The sequence below is a fragment of the Pogoniulus pusillus genome, chromosome 10, assembly GCF_015220805.1.
Source record: "Pogoniulus pusillus isolate bPogPus1 chromosome 10, bPogPus1.pri, whole genome shotgun sequence".
Classification (NCBI taxonomy): domain Eukaryota; kingdom Metazoa; phylum Chordata; class Aves; order Piciformes; family Lybiidae; genus Pogoniulus; species Pogoniulus pusillus.
Window position 1 is genome coordinate 32,480,607 of NC_087273.1, and position 23,748 is coordinate 32,504,354.

At 47.2% G+C, this 23,748-nt stretch overlaps 1 protein-coding gene across 19 annotated transcripts in view; it reads right to left on the reverse strand.

Moving 5' to 3' along the window:
- Positions 1-22,963, reverse strand: part of EPB41L3 (erythrocyte membrane protein band 4.1 like 3) — a 112,582-nt gene extending 89,619 nt beyond the window's left edge. For 18 of the 19 annotated variants that reach the window (XM_064150170.1, XM_064150168.1, XM_064150166.1 and 15 more), the window contains exon 1: positions 22,874-22,963. The gene's annotated coding sequence lies outside the window, so the exon portion shown is untranslated. Of the gene's footprint in view, positions 1-22,076; positions 22,153-22,873 lie in introns of those variants that run through there. The other variant, XM_064150152.1, reaches the window with a different exon arrangement.
- Between the last annotated feature and the right edge of the window lie 785 nt (positions 22,964-23,748).

A 23,748-nucleotide genomic window follows, 5' to 3' on the forward strand; every position in this document is an offset into this window, starting at 1 on the left:
ATTCAGGCATCTGCAGAGTAGAGCAAATTCACTTAAAAATCACTGAGTAAGCAGGACTCTCTCCAGGCTTCAGTTACTCTTCAGTTGTGTGTTCTCAGACCAGTTTCAGCTGTGTGCTTTTGCAACACAGCAAAACTTCTGCACATGCTGTCTCCATACACAGTAATTAAACCTGCAGGGTACTCTGCATGATGAATTCCACAAGGAATTGAGAGCAACCCTCTCTCTACCTGAAGATGCCAATAAAGACAAAAACTTTCACCATCTATGCAGCTACCCATAAAATCATGCAACAGTTAGGCTGGAGAAGACCTCTGTGGTCATCAAGTTCAACAGCACAGCCAGCAACACCACCAAACCATGTCCATCAGCATCATCTCTACACGGCTTTTCAACCTCTCCAGGGATGGGGACTCCTCCACTGCCCTGGACAGCCTGTTCCAAGGCTTGACAACCCTTCTGGGGAAGACACTGCTCCTCATGCCCAACCTAAACCTTCCCTGGTGGAACTTAAGACCAACTGCTCTTACCCTGACTTGTTACTAAGCAGAACGGACTAATCCCCAACTGGTTTCAAACTCTTTTCAGAAGTTGTAGAGACTGAGAAGATCTTCCTTCAGTCTTGTTTTCCCCAGGCTCAACAACCCCAGCTCCCTTTCCCTGAGCTGGGGTATAAGAGCATGAGGCCAGACACTTTCCAGTGGTAACCAGGGCAGGACAACGGGCAACAGGCACAAACTGGAACCCAGGAGGTTCCACCTGAGCAGGAGGAGAAACTTCTTTGCTGTGAGGCTGCTGGAGCCCTGAAGCAGGCTGCCTAGAATGATTAAGGAGTCTTCTTCTCCAGAGAGATTCCAAACCTGCCTGGACATTGTGATCCTGGGCAACCTGTTGTATGTAACCCTCCTTTTTAGCAAGGGGGTTGGACTAAATGATCTCCAGAGGCCACTTCCTGCCCTCACCATGCTAGGATTCTGTGTGGTTCTGCATGCAAAATGCAACTTATTTATATTCTACATGGTAGTGTGAGAGGGGGAAAAAAAAGGAACTGTCTTGCTCCTTATCAGAATGATTTGCCCATGAAGGCATTTATCCACAATTTCACAATTTAATTTATCAAACAATCCTGATAACTCAGTGCACAACTCAGCCTTCCCAGGAGCTCATAAGCATGCAGAAGATACAGAACCTAACTCTCTGCTTCACCACAAACTGTGGTTCAACACTGCAAAATATCTTCTGATAGCTGTGGCTAATCCTAGATGAAGCACAGAGCTGCATTTCATCTCTCCCTCTCCTGTTCACTCTGCAGCCTGGTTTCTGGAGGGACAGAAATCTCCATGCTGACTCTCACGTGGCCATTACATCTGAACTGAAAAATGAATGAAGTAATCCACTTCCTCACTGGCTGTCAGGAAGGCCCCGGGGAAGCTGGACCCTGCAGCTGGAGTCCAACCTACTCTGCTGCATGTGTGTGTTCCACCACAGCTGAGGCTGCTCCAAGCTTACCCTTTCCAACTCAGTTTATGAAAGGTTTGAAAAGAAGGAAGAAACCAACAAATGCTTCCTCCAGCTCCAGAGCAGCATCAGTTATCCTCACAGCAGCAGTTCCCAAAGTTTTTAGGAGAGATCACAGAATGGTTTAGCTTGGAAAGGACCTTTAAAAATCACCTGGTCCAACCCACTGAACTCAGCAGGGACATTCTCAACTAAAGCAGAGCTCCAAACAAAATGACCTGAAATGGTGCCAGGGATGGGGCATTTACCACCTCTCTGGGCAACCTGGGCCAGTTGCACCATCCTCACAGTAAAAAACTCTTCCTTCTCTCTAGTCTGAACCTCCTTTTAATCTAAAGCCTTTGTCCTGTCACAACATGCCCTGCTCAAAAGTCTGTCTCCAGCTTTCTGGTCGGCTCCTTTAAGCACTAGGGTGATAAGGTGGTCTCCCTGGAGCCTTCTTTCCTTCAGGCTGAACAAACCCAGTTCTCTCACCTTGTCTTAACAGCAGAGATGTTCCAGCCCTCAGATAATTTTTGTGGCCCTCAACACACAGCCATACAAGTACTCAAATACACCACCACCAAAACAAGCATGTTGGGTCCATGATGGAATTTTACAGATTCCCAGCATGGAGAGGATTGGAAGTGACCTCTGGAAATCACCTAATTTAACACCTTGCAAAGCAGAGTCACTCCCAGCAGGTTGCCCAGGGTCACAGAGTCCAGGTGGGTTTGCAATCTCTCACGATAAGGAGGCTCCACAATTTCCACAGTCCTTATTTAAGGGGCTCATTGTTCCAGTGCCTTGCACACTGACATCAGCCTATCCAGCCCCTCTTGTCTAAATTCTACCTGGTCTACGCTTCTGCCACCTAAAATCCTCCAATGCTGATATTCCCCTGTTCCCCACAGTCCATTTATTCCCTAGCTTTACTGTTCAGGAACTCTTTCCCCAGTGTCTGACCTAATTCTTCCTCCTTGCAATGCAGGCTCCTTCCTGCCAGCCCTGCCGCCAGCAGCTGCGTGACACGGCTCTGCAGCATCTGCCCCTCAGACCACTCTCTCCTCTGCCTCATCTGGCAATCCCTATTTTTAGTCCCCTCTCAGGCTCTTTTCTCTCTCCACTCTTCCCTTATCCAGCGCTCCACCTTGTTCCCGAGCAACAGCATCCAAACCCTGCTTTCAGCTGAAGAGCAACTGGGCTTACTGGTGATGAGCAGATTGCCAGGGTGGCTTTATGGCTGAGAACAACACTCTCCTTTTTACCTCCTGGTGGTAAAGACCTCAGTATCTTCCCCATATTACAGCACTTATTAACTCCAGTTTTAACCTTTGATCTGCTCCTAATCCTGTGCTGTTTTCTCTAACCTCCTGCCTAAAGACCTCCCAAGGGGAATGGAACTGTCTGAATTACATTATCACAAATGAAAACAAATAGTCTACTAAGTGGATATTACTCTATTTTTTTTTTTTCATTTTATAGATAAAATGTCCCTTCTCTTGTGCTGAGAATTATTCAAACAAGTATTTATTGGCATTCAGTGACAGAAGGAATAGGATTTATTAAAACAACTGTGGTTCCCTGCATCCAAAGTACTTCAAACTATGATACAAAACCCCAAAATCCCAGCATGCTGGAGGTTGGAATGGACCTGTGGAGATCATCCACTCCAACCTCCCTGCTAAAACAAGGTCACCCACAGCAGGTTGCCCAGGATTACAATGTCCAGGTGGGTTTGGAATCTCTACAGAGCTGGAGGCTTTACAGCCTCTTTGGCCAGCCTGCTCCAGGGCTCCAGCAAACAATTCTCTGCTCATGTTCACATGGAACCTGTGTCTGCTTCCTCCTGCCCTATTGCTGGACACCATTAAAAAGAGTCTGGCCCAATCCTTTTGACTTCCACCTTTTAGATATTGATCAGGCTCGAGAAGCACATTAATAAACACTCCAGAAACTCACCTCAGCCCCTGACAGGTCCTGAAGGCTTGATAAGTTTGGCTGAGCACTCACTCTGCTTATTTAATGTGGTGATTCTACGCTAGGAATATAGAATCCCAGAATGGTAGGGGCTGGAAGGGATCTCTGGAGATCATTTAGTCCAACTCCCCTACCACTGCAGTTCACTTAGGATAGGCCGCACAAGAATGCATCCAGATGGGTTTGGAATCTCTCTTGAGAAGGAGACTTCACAGTCTCTGTGGGCAGCCTGGCTCCAGGGCTCTGTCACTCCCACAGCAAAGTTTTTTCTCCTCTTGTGGCAAAATTTCCTGTCTTCCAATTTCTGCCCATTGTCCCTTGTCCTCTCACTGAACACCACTGAAAGTGTCCGGCCCCATCCTCTTACCCACCACCCTTTAGCTATTGCTGAGCATTGAGAAGATCCTCTCTCAAGCTGCTCTTCTTCAGGCTAAACAGCTCCAGGTCTCTCAGCCCTTGCTCCTCACAGAGACGAGGAGATGCTCCAGGCCCCTCAGCATCTTTGCACTCTAGCTGGGCTCTCTCCAGCAGTTCCCTGTCTTCCTTGAAGAGTGGAGCCCAGAACTGGCCACAACACTGCAGCCTAGGCCTCACTAGGATAGAGCAGAGGCAAGAGAACCTCCACTGACATCTTCCAAAACCCACAACTCAGCATTCTTAACTTTTGAGATCCTCAGGGCCATTTAGGTGACCTGAGTGGCAGCGCTGGCAGTGTCGTAACTTATTAACAAATGGGGAGCAAGCTCACATCTCCTGGGAAAGGAAAGTCTAAGTCTACCTCATCTTATGTTCTCAAGCACATTAAAGCCTGCATTACTGCTGTCTACCTGTCAGCTCGTGTAATATGCTTAGGTGAAGCCATGGCTGCAAGCCAGAACCCAAACTGCTTCAACACAAGTGCTGCTTTTGGGGAAAAGTTATTTGTAACAGAAGTGTCAGGTCCCTTTGGGTATGCTGGCAAATGTTTGCCTCAACATTTCCTGAAGTGAAAGTTAAATGGTGAGGAAAGATTGCAATTTTGGGTTAATCTGAGCATCTTAATGCACTCCTGAAATGAGCTTCTTGCTAGAATGAAAAGGAGAACACTGATTGAGGAGCCCTTTAACCTGTGTTTTGAGAAGATTTGATACCAGTTTCTAGATGGCTGAACATGAACCAGTGTGTGTCCAGATGACCAAGATGCCCACTTGCATCCTGGCCTGCATCAGCAATAGCATGGCCAGCAGGATCAGGGAAGGGATTATGCCCTTGTGCTCAATGTTGTTGAGGCCACACCTTAAATACTGGGGCGAAGTTTTGGCCATTCATTCAAAGAAGGACACTGAGGTGCTGGAGCATGTCCAGAGAAGGGCAGTGAAGCTGGTAAAGGGTCTGGAGAACAGGTCCTCTGAGGAGCAGCTGATGGAACTGGGGTTGTTTGGCCTGGAGAAAAGAAGGCTCAAGGGTGGCCTCCTGGCTCTCTACAACTCCCTGACAGAATGCTGGAGACAGATGGGATATGGTCTCTTCTCCCAAGGAACAAGCAATAGGACAAGCAGAAACAGCCTCAAGTTGTGCCCCAGGGGAGGTTTAGGTTGGCCATAAGGAACAATTTCTTCCTCAATAGGGTTATCAAGCCTGGGACCAATCTGCCCAGGGCAGTGATGGAGTCCCCATCCCTGGAGGGGTTTCAAAGCCATAGAAATATGCTGCTGAGGGACATCATTTAGCTGTGAGCTGGAAGTGCTGGGCACTCCATGGTTGAACTCGGTGATCTTTAAGGTCTCTTCCAACTAAACAGATTCTGTGATTTAATGACTCTTTAGAGGGAACAAATCCTCAATTTACATAATTTATCTTATTTTAGTACCAACAGCAAACATGTCACGGGTGCAGGATGCCAAGAACCAGGCTGACAGGCCAATATCCAATACTGTTTCATTCCATCCAGTGGCTAGACAATGGTTGGCATTCAGACAAGTGAAAGCTTGCAGCAAAGTTAGGTCCAGCTGCCTCAAGTAGATGCAAGCGTGGACTTGGATATATTCAGGAGTTCTTAAGAAAAGCTGCTTGCAATATTTCAGGGAGGGGTTCTGAGACTTTTGTGTCTAATCCATTAGTACTAAATATGTCTAGAAGCATGGCAGAATCCTTTGTGGCCTGAACTGCATCTAAGCCTCAAAATCTCAGCTGTAATTAATGGATTTTCCAAGCTGGGGTAGAGGGAAAGAATCAACTGGGGAACATAACTAAACCAACCCAAAAAAGTCCATCAGCCTGCAGACTGAGCATGTCAAGGATTTCTTCTTTTGCTCACACAGAAGGGCATAACCAAGGGCACACCACCAAAAACACACATATTCAAGGTTCCTCCCTGTTTCACCCCATTTGTCACCGTTTACAGTCTCGTAAAGCCTTCAGGAAGATGGAAGGATGGTTTTCCTTCTTATGATTCCATTTGCAGCTCAGCATGCTGCTTGACCTGCACTGACATGACCTTAAGTAAAACAGGTTCAAGTTTCACCGTCCCTAAAATGAGCTCCATTTGATGGACTTCTCTTTTTTCCCCCTCAAACTGGGACTGCCTGATGTGAATTCTTGTCCAGCATTTGAAATGCCACATAAAGCATTTTCCTTCCACTGCCAGGGAGCTTCCCAAGGACTATAAAACATCCAAAGAGAAAGAAGTAAATACTTGAGCCCCCTCAGCACCCACCCAACACTGAGTGATATCCAGATCCCCTCTGTTCTTATCCACAAGCTTTCAATTTTCAAGGAAGATGCTGTGCATCTATAGCTCTTCAAAATGACTTAGAAATGGTGCCACATGTTCATATTAGTCTGATTTAAAGAGGAAAATAATTCCCCTATTTTGTTTCTTTAATGCTTAAGACACAGCAGTCTGTAAGGTAGAGTAGAACTATCTGTGCAGTCAGGTTAATAGTTGGACTTGAGGATCTTGGGCTATAGGTTTTTAAAGGTCTTTTCCAGCCTACATGATTCTAGGAGTCCTCATATATGCTATTACTCTTCAATGTAAGAGCAGAAAGTCCACCAGGTCACTACTGCACGTTTTAAACAATCTTCAAAACTAAAAAGCTGGATTTTGGGTTAGTTTGCTTGTTTGGTTTTGGGTTTGTTTGGTTGCTCTTGCTTGCTTGGTTTGGTTTTTGTTTGAGTTTGGGTTTTTGTTGTTGTTGTTGTTTAGGTTTTTTGGCTTTTTATATATAATTCTGCAGGGAGCTTTTGGATGATTGAGAGGTTTTAGTTTGGTATAGTTTTCTTCCCAGAGGTGGCTCATGTTACCATTTCCTGTCCTCTCAGAGGATGGCCTTGGGCTACTGTAGTGCCTTCTCTGAGAAAGAAAGGGTGAAGGACCTGGGGCTGTTTAGTCTATAGAAGAGTAGCCTGAGAGGATATCTGCTCAGTGCCCAGCAAGAGCTAAAGGGTGGGAGGATGGGCCCAGACACTGCAGTGGTGCTCAGTGACAGGACAAAGGACAATGGACACTGTCTAGAACCCAGGAGGTTCCATCTGAAGATGTGGAGAAACTTCTTTTCTGGGAACGTGTTGGAGCCCTGGAGCAGGCTACTCAGAGAAGCTGTAGAGTGTCCTTCTCTGGAGAGATTCCAGAGTCACCTGGACATTGCTATCCTGGGCAACCTGCTGTGCGTGACTGCACTTCAGCACAGTTGGACTAGATGATCTCCAGAGGTCTCCTCCAACCCCCACCACATTGGGATTCTGTTAGAAAGCAGATTCCTGAAATCGTGTGTGCACCAGAGTAAACCTGGCACACAGCCCTTCCAACTCCTCATGCAAATGAATTGATATCATGAAAAACCTGTGCCACAGAAGGAAAGGGAAAAAATCCTTCTTTTCAGAGCAGACCAAATGCAAGTGAAGGAAGAAACCTAAACTCAGTACTAAGAAAAGCGATGGAAAAGGAAAGTTCTCCTAGGATTTGGTTATAACTGTCCTGGGAATTTGCACCATTGTTGGTGTCAGCAACACAGGCTGGAGAAATTTCCCCGTCCGTCCACACACACCTCTCCATGTGCCAGTCACTAAAATGGTTTTACACAACCCAAGCTCACAAGTCAAGGAAAAAGTGACCTGGAGTCTGTGAACATTCAAAGCCAGCCTGTGTCTGGCCCTAAACTTTATTTACATTCTACATGTACTCGACCTCCCTGAAGCCCACAGCAAACAGCTGTAGTTAACATCCACCCCTTCTGCTAACACCCTCCTTAATCCCTGACTGACTTCTCAGCCTATAATTACACTTTCCAGCTGCCATGCTTAGAGATGGCACCAGAATCCATTGTTTGCTTCTAAGCAGACCCTAAAAAGCTCTTCTTCCAATTTCCCAGACCAAGGGCGAGGATCAAAGCCTCTTTAACAGGTTTGAGGGTAAACCTCGGTCATTCACTCACAAACTGGTAGAGAAATTAAATGGTTGAGTATTACTGTGTTAATTATTAACTAATTGATTTTTACCATGTCAGTAAGTGCAAAGAGTTTGAAAACTGATGGAAAATCGCTGTAGGAGCTTACATAGAGAACACCCTGGAAAGAGCTGAACAGCCACCATTGCTTCCAGAGCTGTGCAAGCCAAGCCCAAAGCTCAAACAGCAACTCTGAAAGGAAAGATTTAAGATTGTGAAAGATCTTCTGAATGAAGGACCAAACATAGAATCACAGAACTGTTTTGGTTGGAAGAGACCTTTAAGATCATCAAGTCCAATGGTTAACTGAGCACTGCCACTGCAGGTCACCACTAAACCATATCCATCAGCACCACATCTACATGGCTTTCCAATCCCTCCAGGGAGAAAACTATTGGCTTCACAGTTGAAAAAGGAAAGGAGAATATGTCTGTAGAACACTCTTTTTGGTAACATGATGTATATGACCATGGGACAGCTGAGCAGGCTGGAGGAGTGTAACAGCCAGTGCTCTGATGGTTTCACAAGCACGAACACAATGATGGTTTCAGAACAATGACCAATCAGCCTCTCAAATCCAGGACATGAAAACCCCACCAGACAGTCACAAACTGATGTCACTTCTGCAAGTCCCAAATGTCTGGGACACCTGCTGAACCTCTGCATTCACATTACCACACACAGCACCTTCAGTGCTAGAGCTCTGCAAATGTAGGAGCTACCACTTCAACATTTTATCTGCGATAGAGTAGGATATTTTCTTCACTGCCAAAGTGCTGTCACGATGAACAGTGAGCATGCTCCATTCATAATGCAACTGGAAAGTGTCCACCAGGAACCCAGACAGAATCACAGAATCCTAGCACAGTGGGTGTTGGAAAGGACCTCTGGAGATTGTCTACTTCAATCCCTCTGCTAAAGCAGGGCCACCCACAGCAGGCTGCCCAAAATCACAATGGCTAAGCAGGTTTGGATTCTCTCCAGAGAAAGAGGTTCCACAACCTCTCTGGGCAGCCTGCTCCAGGGCTCCAGCATCCTCACAGTAAAGAATTTTCTCCCCCTGTTCAGGTGGAACCTCTTGGGTTCCAGTTTGTGCCCACTGCCTTGTGTCCTCTCACTGGGCAGCACTGAAAAAGAGTTTGGGCCCATCCTCTTGCCCTAACACCCTTCGGCTGTTGCTGAGCATGGAGCAGATCCCCTCTCAGGCTGCTTTTCTCAAGGTTAAACAGCCCCAGGTCTCTCAGCCATGCCTCCTCACAGAGATGCTCCAGTCCCCTCAGATTCTTGGTAGCCTCCATAACACTATCTCTAGTAGTAGTTTCCTGTCTCTCTTGAACTGGGAAGCCCAGAACTGGACTCAGTATTCCAGATGTGGCCTCACACAAGGGCAAAGTTTGAGGTGGAGGACAACCTCCCTCGACCTGCTGGTCACACTCCTCTTACTGCACACCAAGACACCACTGGCCTTCTTGACCAGCCCACCAGCTCTGCAGCCATTGCATGACCTCCTGATGAAGAAGGGAGATGTTTGGAGTCAGCCACCCCCAGGTCTCCTCTTAACATGTTTAGCAGTTGTGGTGCTCTGGCTTTGATGCGTGCCTCAAGAGGCAGAGACAAATCAGCGACTTAAATCCTGCCTCGATGTGTCTGCAGACACAGTCTGGTTTCCGAGGAGATGAAGCCTGCAACCTTGTTGAAAGTCCCCTGACAGTTTGAAAAAAGTCAGAAGGAGCTTTGGATCATGCCAGAGAGGTGCAAAAAAATATTCAGGGCTTGGACAGCTATGGCTGGTTCCTTGCAACAAGGTGAGAAAGGTCAACATTTTAAGTGGAAATGAACAAGTTTCCTACTCTATCTAAAGTACAGGTAGAATTTGCCTTACATGAAATATATCATTTCAAAGGTGGATTTTTAAGAGTACATGTGACACACTTAACCTTCAAATGTAAGTGTGAGGAGTTAGGAGAAGACAAAACCAGCACTTCACTGAGAACTGTTTGTCATCTTTAATCACAGGATAACTCTCCGAGAGGCGTGACTGATGCAATTCAAATTTTCACCTGACAAAATGAATTATTAATCTTCACAGTGCCTACAACAAAGGCTCAAGTGGGTGCAGTCAGACAGTTAGCAGCCCCAGGGGCTCTACAGAACATCCTTGAGATGGGGGAGAAACATCTTGAAGCACCTTGAGATGAAAAACTTCTGGAGATGTTGCAGCCAAGAGGGCCTGAGACCTCTGTATTTGCCCCCACTGCCATCTCCTAGCTTCAGTTTTCCAAAGCTGGTGAGGATCTTGGGCAGCTCCACTAAGATAAAATCAAAGAATCATGGAATGGCCTGGGTTGGAAAGGATATTGAAAACTCGTGTAGTTCAACACCCCTGCAGTCAGCAGGGACATCTGCAACTAGAGCAGGTTGCTCAGAGACCCAAACAAGCTGTCTTGGGATGGTTCCAGGGATGAGGCATCAACCACCTCTCTGGGCAACCTATGCCAGTATCTCAACATCCTCATAATAAATATTTCTTCTGCCTCTCTAGTTTGAATCTCCTTTTTTTAGTTTAAACCCAACACCTCTTGTCCTGTCACAACAGGACCTGCTAAAAAGTCTATCCCTAGTTTTTTTAAAAGCCTCAAATAGTGGGGTTTGTCAGGAAGGTGACAGAAACAAAGCTGAGGGCTTCACCTGTGCCTGGAAAGAGCAGTTCTTTCTCTATCAGCAGCTCTGGTAGGAAGGATCAAGAAGCTTAAGAAGCTTCTCACCCACATCTGGATGACTACTACCAGTCACTGCTTCCTTTCCCTATGGAAGGCAAGAAACACTCCAAGCTGCTTATAAGTTGCCACCTTCTAACAAGAGAACTATGTGAGGATGCTGGACCTCTGGAACAGGCTGCCTAGAGAGGCTGCAAAGTCTCCTTCTCTGGTACTTGTTGAACAACCGCCCTGTGCAGAAATAATTGCTCATCGCATCTACTTTACCAGCTCAAAACATAGCCTGTGGAAACCAGACACAAACCACTTGCTGTGGGCTGAACTAGTTTTGTTTAGAAAATGGACAATTAATTTTCTCAGCTGAGACCTTGATTTATTTGCCAAGTCCTCTCCTGCAGAAATTCTTCCCCTTACAACAGTGCAGAGGACACAATCAGAATGGGAACAATAGCCCTGGTGTGTCTTGAAGATAAGGCAGCAAAGAATTCTGAGACAACTACCACTTGAGTCATCTAGAGTGTGGCAGGGGCTGCAAGGGACCTCTGGAGATTGAGTCCAAACCCCCTGGCAAAGAAGGATCACCTATGGAAGGTGTTGAAAGTCTCCAGAGGAGGAAATTCCACAACCTTTCTGGGCAGCCTGATCCTAATGCATCTATTTTATGTCTTTACAAATACAGACACTAAACACTAGCATTGATTTCCACAGGATGGTTAGAATCACAGAATGGAGAATTTGGAAAAGACCTTTAAGATCATCAAGCCCAACTGTTAATCCAGCACTGCCAGGTTACCACTAAACCGTGTCCCTCAGCATCACATCTACATGGCTTTGAAACCCCTCCATGGATGGGGATTCTACCACTCCTTTGACCAGCTTGTTTCAGAGCTTGATGACCCTTCTGTGAAAGAAATTGTTCCTCGTGTCCAACCTAAACCTCCTCTGGTAAAACTTGAACTTTTCATCCTATCTTGACAAGATAGGTCTATCCTCTTTGAATATGGGAGAGGAGATCACTCCCACTTTGCTCCAACCTCCTTTCAGGGAGTTGTAGAGAGCAAGGTCTCCTCTCAGCCCCTTTTCTCCAAGTGGAATGATGCCAGTTCCTTCAGCTGCTCCTCAGGAGATTAGAACACAAATATGAAGCTTGATGAAGGTGAAGATGATGGGTGAGGTATAAAAGTGTGCTCTTAGGAAAGCAGGGTATTTTTTGTTTAAACTAGATGGTCTTGGTAGTCCAGGCCACCCTGGTATTTCAAGCATTGCTTGACAGAGCCCTTTGCATGGGATGTGTGGCACCAACATTGGCTGGGTAGGTTGGGTGAACCTCCATGCTGCATTTTCAGAGGTCAGCATACTGCCTTGTCTCTAAGAAGGGGTAAACCACAGATCTCCCTTCCCCTTGAGGGGCCACCACAAGGTAGAGTTGCCTCTTGTTATTGGCAGGTTTCTTAACTGATCATTTGATGGCATCAGGACGTGGCTGGTTTAACTACATAGCTTGTGAGGTAAGGATAGATTAGTCTTGAGTATAACCCTCAGGAAGGGAAGACCCAGCCATGGAGCTGAAAGGTGGAGTAAGATGGTTGACTTTTTACCTTGCAATTTGCCATTTCCATTTCTTCTGTCTTTCCCTTTTGGACCATTCCATAAAACTGGAAGTTTTGGTTCATTCTGTGTGCTTAAAGGGAAACACTGCCACATAGTTTCCACAAACTGAAGCACTAGCCGTGTACAGCTGGAGCTGGCAGCTTCTGATTCCCTTTCCACCTCCTGTGTTTTCCTCCTAAAAATAGCAGCACACTACAGTGGGATTACAGGAGAGGCAGAAGAACGTTTCCTCAGCAACAATTTGTGCCTGATGGCAGTCGTGGCAGCGCCAAGGGGAGGCTTTTTGGGGGACTAGAGGGAAATCTAAGTAAAAAGAGAAGCAAATGAGATAGAGGCAAAACTGAGGTGGAGAGGAGGAGGTGGGTAGGTGGAATGGACAGCAAGGTTTACTGGGCTGTGGAACAGCCTGCCCAGGGAATTGGGAGAAACCTCAGCACTTGAATCATTTAGGAGCTGCTGAGACAGAGCAGCACCGTCTGGGTAGCAAGCTCATGATGCGGATGGCAGGCGAGGTGACCTAATTTCCATCTCTGATTTATTAAAGAGTTTTGCAGGCTTTCTCTGAGCAGGCTCAGAGCTGGAATTTGAGGCCAGGCAGCAAGGAAGGTCCCTCAATACCATGTTGGGGTGTGATCACTTACTTGAGGGGGTTAGCATGGTAAGTGCAGCAAACGGTGGTTGTGGACAAGCTCCAGACTAGTTTAGATCTGGTATGGACACTGGTCTGCAGTCTGTGTTCAATCCTGCCTGCAGTGCCACTAGTCCTATTAATATATAATAGGATTAATATGTAATGAGACTCTCTCAGGTGGAGTGAGTTGGGTTTGTTTGGCCTGGAGAAGGCTCCAGGGAGACCTTAGAGCAGCCTCCCAGTATTTGAAAAGAGCTACAAAAAAGTGGGAGAGAGATTTTTCACAAAGCATGGAGTGAGAGCAGGAACAGCGATAGCTTCAAACTGAAAGAAGCTGGATTTAGATTACACTTTAGGAAGAAATTCTTTACCATGAGGTTGGTGAAGCACTGGTACAGGTTGTCCAGAGAAGGTGTGGAGGCTCCAACCTGTGTTCAAAGCCAGGCTGGGTGGGGCCCCGAGCAACCTAGTCTAATAGGTGTCCCTGCCTGCCAGAGGGGTTGCAACTAGATGACCTTTAAGGTCCCTTCCAAACCTTTCATGGATTCCATATTAATGGGCCTTAGCAGGTGCCTTGGAAAAAGTAAAAGTAAGGAAGATAACCACCACCCACATCTGTTTCTCATGCCACCCTATTTAATGACACTCTCAAGAACCAGAGATCAGCTAATTTGTCTTGGGAATGTTTTTACATCTGTGTTGGGTTGGAGAAGAGCCAATGGACAATGCAATGCATGCACCTCACACATTGTCCAAGGCAGGGAGAGAAGACAACACCCACCACCTTTATCAATGCATTTAAGTATCTTCAGCCAGGCTTTCTGTCTGCAGAAACCTTCTACCTACCAGCATTTGCATGTAGCTATATATCTAGCCTGGAAAAGACACTTAAGGTCATCAAGTCCAGCCATCAACCCAGCACTGCCAGGTCACCACTGAACCATGTCCCTAAATTAATTCTTGTGATGGTGAAACACTGATACAAGTTCAGTCACTTGCAAAGTTTGCTTTTGTCTTCAGTGTGTTTGTTGCTTGCAATCTGTACTTGGCCACAGTTCTTGCAAAGCCAAACCATACCACCCAGAATTTTATGCTGGAAGTTTGAAGGTGTTTTATCCTCGTTTGCCAGTGGAGTGATACAGAGTGCTTGGCTTGCTCTTCATCATGTCAACCCCAAACTCTTTTTCATAACATAAACGTCATGCATAAACCATGAATATTTCATTTTGCAGCTTCTCCACTAACATGGTGCTGCAGAGCAGTACAACCAGTCTGCCTCTGAGTCTGAAGGGACAGTGATTAAATTAAGGATGCTGACATAAAGAACACAAAGAGCTTCCTTCCTCTCAAAGTTTTACCAAATGCCCACTGCTCTGCTATAGCAATGGACATAAAATGTTTCTTGGCACAGTTCTGGTGTTGCATATGAAGTCAGGGTGGTGACAGTTTCTCCATTACAGGGGGCAAGAGGATCCCAGCAGCCTCTGTAACCGAAGTCTCTACGTCAAAGTCAATTCTCTACCTGCTTTTGGAACCCTTCTCTCTTCAGCTCCACTGCTAGGAACAAACCAGAGGTACCAGCTTACCTGCTGCACATAAATCCCATAGGCAAGTGGCATTATTTTTCTATGTGTGGATTTATGTATCCATATATCTACCCAAGTGGAGCCACCACCCTGTGTTTGGGGAGTAGGGATGAGAACTGCCTGCCTCAACCCTTCCTCTGAAGCAGAGGTGGTTTAATTGAAAAAAAACCAACCCAAAACCCAGTGAAGAATGCAGTGGACCCGGTGAAGTCATCATCACCAGGGTCTTCCAAGAGATTACATCTTCCTGATCTAAGACATGACTTGGTAGGGTCATATTCTGCTCCATTTAAACCCAGCTGAGCCTTCCTTGACAGACAGGCTTTCCCATTTCTGTGGGAAGACTGGCAGATAAAGTTACACCCTGATGCAAGTCAGGGTGCAAGAACAGGTCTCTCAGTTAACACAAACATATGTTTCTGAGGTCTGGAAGAGCTTTTTTTCCTCTCTTCACAGCCTGTTTGCATTTGCTGGCTTACTAAATAAGGGTTCATTTGCAGCCAATATGTCCTAGGAAACCAGGGGGTGTTACACTTAATTGCCCTCAGATTCATAAGGAATAAACAAGGCAACCACCACCACCAGGGAGTCCTCCTGCTTCATCGCCACCAGCAATCACAGAAGCATAGAACTGTTTTGCTTGGAACAGACCTTAAAGATCATCAAGTCAACCTGTTAGCCCAGCCCTGCCAAGTCACCACATCTACACAGCTTTGAAATTCTTCCAAGGATGGGGACTCCACCACTGCCACAGGCAGCCTGTTCCAGGGCTTGACTGACTTTCTGGGGAAGAAACTGGTGCTCATGTCCAATCTAAACCTCCCCTAGTGCAATTTGAGGCTGGTTCCTCCTGCATTATCACTTGTTACTTGCAAGAAGAGACCAACTTCCACTTTGCGCCAAATCCCTTTCAGGGAGTTGTCAAGAGTAAGAAGCTCTCCCTTTTCTCCATGCTAAGCAGCAGCATCTCCTGCCTCTGGGGAAAGGATGCTTGGGCACCTTGGGGTGTGTGGCTGCCTCCAAGCATCTACTCAACTACATGGAGGAGATGGGGAGCACTGTGGATGAGGGACTGCAACAGACGAAGGTCTGAGGACATGGAATGCCAAGTCATAATTCCCAATTAGATGGAAGGGAAGTGGGGCAGGTGCTTGGCCACCTTCCTGGGTGATGGGAAGGATGGGTCGTACCAGGAACGGCCCCACCAAGGAGCCTGAAGGAATCACAGAATGGTTTGGAAGGGACCTTAAAAATCACCTAGGCCAACCTCCCTGTAGTGAGAGGGAACATCTTCAACTGGATCAGGTTGCTCAGTACCCCGTCCAAACTGACACAACTCCCTAGTTGAAAAAGGACCATGCTCCTGAACAGAGATAAAAACATTTTCATGGCAACTGAGAATGATTAATACAAGTAGTAATTAACTAAAAAATACATCATGTTTAAGAATTAATGTTAGAAACGCAGCATTACGTAGGATGAGAGGAATTTGTTTCAAGGCAAAATCCCCAGTAAAACTAAAACCTCAGTTATACAGTGACTGGATAACATTCCAGAAGATCATGGAGTCATGCCACTATTTCAGTTGGAAAAGGTCTCTTAAGATCATCCAACCTTCAGCCAAAGACCAGCATGGCCATCAAATGATAGAATCATAGAATCAACCAGGTTGGAAGAGACCTCCAAGATCATCCAGGCCAACCTAGCACCCAGCCCTAACCAATCAACTAGACCATGGCACTAAGTGCCTCAGCCAGGCTTTTCTTGAAGACCCCCAGGGATGGTGCCTCCACCACCTCCCTGGGCAGCCCATTCCAATGGGAAATCACTCTCTCTGGGAAGAACTTCTTCCTAATATCCAGCCTATACCTACCCTGGCACAACTTGAGACTGTGTCCCCTTGTTCTATTGCTGGTTACCTGGGAGAAGAGGCCACCCCCCACCTGGCTACAATGCCCCTTCAGGTAGTTGTAGACAGTAATAAGAGCACCCCTGAGCCTCCTCTTCTCCAGGCTAAACAGGCCCAGCTCCCTCAACCTCTCCTCATAGGATTTGTGCTCCAGGCCCCTCACCAGCTTTGTTGCCCTTCTCTGGACATGTTCCAGCACCTCAACATCTTTCATGTCTTGAAGCACCATGTCCACACGTTTGTTGAACTCCTCCAGGGACGGTGACACCACCACCTCCCTGGTCAAACTGTGTCAGTGCTTCACTGCATTCACTGTGAACATTTTCCTCTTTCTCTCTAGCCTGAATCTCTTTCTTTTGGTTTAACACCATCACCCCTTCTCCTGTTACAACAGACCCTGCTCAAAAGTCTGTCCCCAGCCTTCTTACAGGGCCCTTTAAGTGCTGAAAGGCCACAAGAAGGCCTTCCCTTATCCAGGCTGAACAACCCCAACTCTCTCAGCCTGAATGAGTAGAGGAATAACCCAATAGTAAACCATACATTAACATCAAACTCCAATTCCTCCAAGACCTGTTACTACGGAGATAATATGAAATGCCAGGTAGGAAAATGGGCTTATAGATGATGGGAAAAAAATAAAATCAAGATTTCTGTCACAAGGCTGTATATTCAAATGAATGATTCATATTAAAAAGAGATGGTGAGAAAAGTTGTAGAGAGACCTCATATACATTCTGAGACACTCAATCCGCTGTCTACACATCTAACACATAAGTACACCACAGTTTTGACAGAATCATTGGTTGTACAGCTATAACTGGATCATATCGAGGCTCCAACTCCTTCAATACAGCACAACTTCCAAAAACATGGAAAAAGAACAAATGTAACAGCAAGTACTCCCTTACACACCTGTCTGCAATGAAATTCTGCTGCTATTAGGCAGGTGAAAGCTCACATGACTAAAAAATAACTTGGTTTTCTCTTCACACACCACCCCCTTCCCAAAATATTTCTTTACATTCACATATGCTTCCCATTACTTCAAGCCCTTCACCTCCCTGCATGTGCTCTGATTCCCCAGGTTCCACATTCTTTTTTAACACTCTCAACCATAAAGGTTTTTCTCAGTGGGATCAAACATCTGGTGGGTGATCCTCAGGCAGATCTCAGTGTTTCTTTTGTTTTTCAGTTTGCCCAGAGGTCAGTTTTGACAGGCAAAGAAGCCACAGAAAGGGTATCACACAAATTATTTCCAAAACACGGAGAGGAAAGAATAAAGATCAAAGAGATCAATGTAAGAATGAGGATTTCTTTCCCCCATTTTTACTTCTTGTACTTTAAAAAATCCCAAAATCTCAGCACAGTAGAGACTGGAAGGAACTTCTGGGGATCATCTAATCCAACTCCCCTGATAAAGCAGGGTCACCCACAGCAGGCTGTCTGGGATCACAATATCCAGGTCAGTTTGAAATCTCTCCAGAGAAGGAGATTCCTCAGCCTTCCTGGACAGCCTGCTCATGGGCCCCAGCACTATCAGAGTAAAGAAGCTTTTTCTCATGTACAGCAGGAACCTCCTGGGTTCCAGGCTGTGCCCATTGCCTCTTGGCTTGTCAACATGCACCACTGAAAAGAGTCTGGCCCCATCCTCTTGGGCCCCACCCTTTACCTATTGCTGTGCATTGATCAGATCCCCTCTCAGGCTGCTCTTCTCCAGGCTAAACAGCCCCAGGTCTCTCAACCTTTCCTCCTGACAGAGATGCTCCAGTCCTCTCAGCATCTGCTGGACTCTCTCCAGTAGTTCTTCATCTCTCTTGAACTGGAAAGCCCAGAACTGGATTCAGAACTCCAAATGTGGCCCCACTAGGGCAGCGTAGAGGGGAAGAAGAACCTCCCTTGACCTGCTGGCCACACTCTTCTCATAGCAGCTCAAGAGACCATTGACCTCTTTGGCTATAAGGGCATGCTGCTGGCTCATGGTGCACTCAGTGCCCAGCAGCACTCACAGGTCCTTCTTGGAGCTGCTTCCCAGCACGTCAACCCCTCACTTGTACTAGTGCAGGTCGTTAGTTTTTGCCCATGTATTTTTAATTTAAGTATCACCCTTGCATACACAATATCCCATAGGATGCAAACAGATTTGGAAGTGATTGTGAAGATTGTCATTATATCCTTCTTGCTTTTCTCCCTGTCATTAGAGAACAACCAGCTTTGCTGACAGACAAACCAAGTGAAAAAGTAAAGCTTTCATTTTCCTCCAGAGACAAAAAAAGGGACAATTACTTCAACTGCATCATATCAATCACTTAGGAAAGGCACAGGAGGTATCAAGGTCGCTGTCGTCTATCCAGCATGTTGTCTCAGGTTACCTCAGCTGTCCCAAATCCTGACCCATTTCTGCTTTTCCACAGATATTTGGTCCTCTGCAATCCTTCTGAGTTTTGTGTGCACTGATGGTTACAGTGATGATTGAGGAGCAGGAGCAAAGGGCCTGTAGGATTTCTCTTAAGGAAGGTCAAGTGCTTAGACTTTTCCTCTACACTACCTATGCTGTTAAATTTACAGAAATTGACTTCTTTCCACATAAATATCTCCAGATAGGAAGTGCTCCATACCCAAACACACATTTAGACTTGGACTATTCCTCAAATGGTTAATACAGGAGATTAAAAATGAAGAAAACCATGTGATAAATCCCAGCTAATCCATGATCTTTGCAGTGCTTTCTGAGGTACCCTTTACAGCAGTGATTCTGACTTCTCAGCAATGCTTATTTTACTGCTGTGTAACACCCTTCTACATACTCTCTAACTTCTCCACCCAAATGACAGAATCATAGACTGGTTTTGGTTGGAAGAGCCTTTAAAGATCATCTAGTTCCAACAAGTCCACGTGGGCAGGGACAACTTCCACTAGACCAGCTTGTTCAAGGCCCTGTCCAACCTGGCATTGAAGACATCCAGTGAAGGGGCACCCACAGCCTGCCTGGGCAATCCATTCCAGTGGCTCACCACCATCACTGTAAAGAATAGAGTCATAGAATAATTTAGATTGGAAAGACCCCTGGGATCATCAAGTCCAATCATTGCCCTACTCTACAAAGTTCACTCCTACACCACATCCCCAAGCACCACATGTAAATGACCTTTAAATTCATCCAGGGATGGTGACACAACAACCTCCCTGGGCAGCTTATCCAGTGTCTGATTACTCTTTCTGTGACTTTTTTTCCCCTAACATCCCATCTAAACTTACCCTGTTGCAGTCTGGGGCCATCCCCTCTTGTTCTATTGCTAACTACCTGTGAGAAGAGACTAGCATCAACCTCTTCTCTACGATACCTTTCAGGCAGTTGTAGAGAGCAATGAGGTCTCCCCTTAGCCTCCTCTTCTTCAAATTAAACATTCCGAGCTCCTTCAGTCACTCACCATAAGATCTGATCTCCAGTCCAAATCTACCCTTTTCAGCTTAAAGCCATTCCCCCTTGTTCTGACACTACAAACCCTAAATATGAACAATCCAAGATGATACTGCAGGATAAAGATGCATTCAGTTCGTTGACATTTCATTTCACTTGATTAGAAATTACCTCTGAACAAAACACTTTAGAAATTCCATCTCTGCAACTGCAACACATTTCCAGATAAAACTGGGATGATAAAGATGCTAAACCACAACATCTCAAGGCCACACCACACAACCCTGGAGAAGACAAATCCTGCCGACTCACGGAACAACTCTTCTGTGCACAGATCCGCCCTTTGTTTTCAAAGCCCAGTGTACTCTGTCCGTACACAGATCCTCTCCCCCAGGATGTATTCCGACGTGATAAAGTCACCCAGTTATTAATACTTTTTGTGTCAAAAAAGGCTTTTAGCTCCAGAGATAAAACTCATGAGAAACAAGAATTCTTTTGTAGCCTCTTACAAATGGTTTGATGTTTTCTCCTGAGACAACGAGCAGTCATTTGCTGGTACATGAGATCCTCATGAAACCAGTCTGAATGTCAACCGTTGTGAATAACACATTTAACACATTTGAACAAGTTTCTGTTAGCTTCGAGATCACGCCTGGCATGCAGAGAAGTGACAATTTAATGTATTTAGTAAAGTAATAACCACTCACAGCCTCTGAGGAACTCCCAACCGCTGCACCAAACAACAAATCTAACTGACAGAGATATGAGAATGGTCCTGAGGGTGACATCCACCCCTGGAGCTCTTATTATCTACAACCCACAATCCCCAAGCCTTCAAAGAAAAACCTGTCAACAGCCAGCTTTTAGCATCGAAGAGTCAATACTCAGATTTCCACTACAAACAAACAAAGAAAAAAAACCTCACTCACCCTGCTTAATTCAAGAATTATGTAAGTTATAGCTTCACCTTCACTTGCTCCTTCTCCAGAGAGAGAATAAAACCCCACCTAAAATTAGACCTCTCCAGTTCCGCTGCAGACACAGCCCAGCCCTGCGACCAAGGCGGAGGCGAGGGGGAGGCTGAGGGTGCTGCCACACCCTGCTGTCTCTCTCCTCCTCCTCCTTCCCCTCCCAAAGCGAATCTGCCCACCCCAGGAGCTGGCTCCCTTCCCATGAGCTAACACATATCTTCACCCATCTCCTCAGTCACACCAAGCAGTTTTGGAGGAGAATAGGCTCATCGGCTGCATCACAGATAGAGAGATGCAACTGTTAAGAAACTAGTCTGGGAAGAGGCTTGGGCTGTACTGGTCTGCAGGTCTGCTGCTCAAAGAGCTTTTCTGCTCCTTAAGGGATGAACTTCAAGCAGCTCTTACTCCAATGCAGCGCTCTGGAGCTCTGCCCTTATTGCCATGCAAGTCTCATCCTCACCTTAGAGCTGAAACTTTCCCACCCAAGGAGACCAGCTTAGCATTATTCACCTCTGCTATGTACGTACACATACGGGTGCAGCGAGACGCATGAATTTAACCACATACTGATGATGCAGCATGATGATCTTGACCTTTTAATGCTCTATGAAAGGCCTCTTGTCCAGAGATTGAGAGAAAAAGGGATGTTCTCCAGAGATGTGGAGGAAAAAGAATGTCCTCCAGAGACTTAGAGCAAAAACAAAACAAAATGAAAAAGAATGATGGACTTAGAGGAAAAAGAAAGCTCTCCAAAGAGGAAAAGAATATTCTCTATAGATACAGAGGGGGAAAAAAGGACATGATAGATTTTAAGGAAGAAGAGCATTCTTCACAGAGAGAGATGAAATAATGTTCTCCATAGATCTAACGAAAAAGTGTTCCCCATAAATTAAGAAGAAATCACATCCCCCACAAATTCAGAGGAAAAAAAGATAACTTTCAATGGCATCTAATCAAGATTCCAACTCCAAAACTTCCCTGTTTCGCACCTCGGTACACCTTTTACAGGAGAGTGTAAGGCACATTCTCATTTCCCAGGACATTTAGTTGTACTTTCAGCTTTCTATGGACAGGGAGAAGCGCTGACAACATTAGAACTAAAGTGAAAGAGCAATGACTCAGCTGCCCAGGTGACAGAGATACAGGTGAGCCACACCTTACCCAGGGATATTTCTCTTTTGGAAGGCAGGCCGCTCTGATTTAGGAGCGTTTTGACAGAAAACACTTCCAACCCCGCAGTTAACTTCAGGCTCACACGCTGAGTTCAAACACTTTCTGCCTCCAGTATCAGCACACACTGAGGAACAGGGGAGGAAAAACCATCTTTACCTTCCACAGAATCAAGATTCCTTCCTCTTGCCATGCCAGAGGCGATGCAGCCCGGGCCTGACAGCTCCGAACCGTCAGGGCGGGGACAGAAGGAGGAGGCCGGGGGGGGGGGGCGGACAGGGGAGGGGACCCAGGGGACAGGGGAGCGGGGAGGGCCGGCGGCTTTGCCACTGCAGCGGCCCGGGGCTGCGATGTACTCCCTACATAACCACACCCGCCGCATTGCAGAACCCACGGGGAGGGCTGTGTGGAAACAACCCCCACACCACCCCAGCCGCTGCAAAGCGCGGCGAAGGGACAGAGGCACCGAGGGGTGTGTGTAAGGGGGGAAGCGCTCGCCCTGCACCGCCCAGCCGCTGTGAGCTGGGGAGGCAGGGGACGGGGGGGAGTCGGAGCTGAAGTTTCGCCACAGAAATGAGTGAAAAAAAACCCTGAAACTGACACTCACCCAGCCCGGGTATAGCTATGGCAGGCGCAGCCATGCGTGTGCGTGTGTCCCTCACAGGGCCGCAGCGAGCGGCGCGGCGCCCCCCCGACTCCCAAGCGCCGGCACCCCCCTCACGGACACGCCGCCCTCCGGCCCCCCGCCGCGGCTGCCAACTTAAAATGGCTCCTGGCTGCATACGTATATATATGTGTGTGCATATATATATGTATATGTATATAATACCTATATCTATAAATTAAGGAGAGGGGGAAGGCAGAGTGTACCTTCCCCCAGGCATGTCCCCTTGCTTCCCCCTTGCAGAGAGGACACTGCACCGGGAAGAAGGGAGAGGGAGAAGGCGGGAAGGTACCTTGGAGGCGGCAAGGAGAGCTGGCGGCAGTACCGGGGCTGCTCCCAGTGGTGGCAGCGGCGGAGGCACGGAAGCTGCTCCCGCCGGTACCGTGAAGCTCTTGCTGTTGCCGGTAATGGCAGCGGGGTGGCTGCCGCCGATACCGCGGAACTGCTGCTGTTGCCGGTAATGGTACCGCGGTGGCTCCCGCGGATAGCGTGGAGCTGTTGCTGGTAACGGTACCGGGATTGCTCCCAGCAATGGAACCGGGGAAGCGGGGGGGGGGTTACTGCTCCCGGTGGTGGCGGCCACGCGTCAGCAGCGACAGCGCAGCCCCGGCTCTGCCCAGAGCGAAGCCTCCACCGCTTCCCAGCAAATCAGGGCTGCGGAGGCTGCTCCGGAGAGAGGGAGGGAAAAAGGGAAAAAAATAAAAAGAGGGGGGAAAAGAAACGAAAAAGACAAGCGGCGGAGAAAGGCCAGGGCGGCATGGCGAGAGGCTGGCGGAGCCGCAGCCCCCCCAGGGCCCGCCGCTCTCGGGAGTGGGACCTGCCCCAGCCCCACGCACCCAGAGGGGTCTGGGCGGGTTGCGACTCAGTTAAATGGAGTTTTCCCTTCAGGTGAGTTGAGCTGCTGTGGTCGCTCCCTGGTGACAGGGAGACTCCCGTGAGAGTTACAGAGCAGCGCGGTGGGTGCTGCCGGGGCGAGGGGTGGAGGTACTCTGGGAGGCTGTGCTGGGGCACAGCAGCCTTCTGGAGTGGAATTTAGCATGGAATTGTAAAATCACTGAGACTGGAAAAAAACGTCAAGATCGGATCATCGAATCCAACTGGTAACTCAGCACTGCCGTGTCCCTCAGCCCCAGATCCACACAGCTTTGAAACCTCTCCAGGGATGGG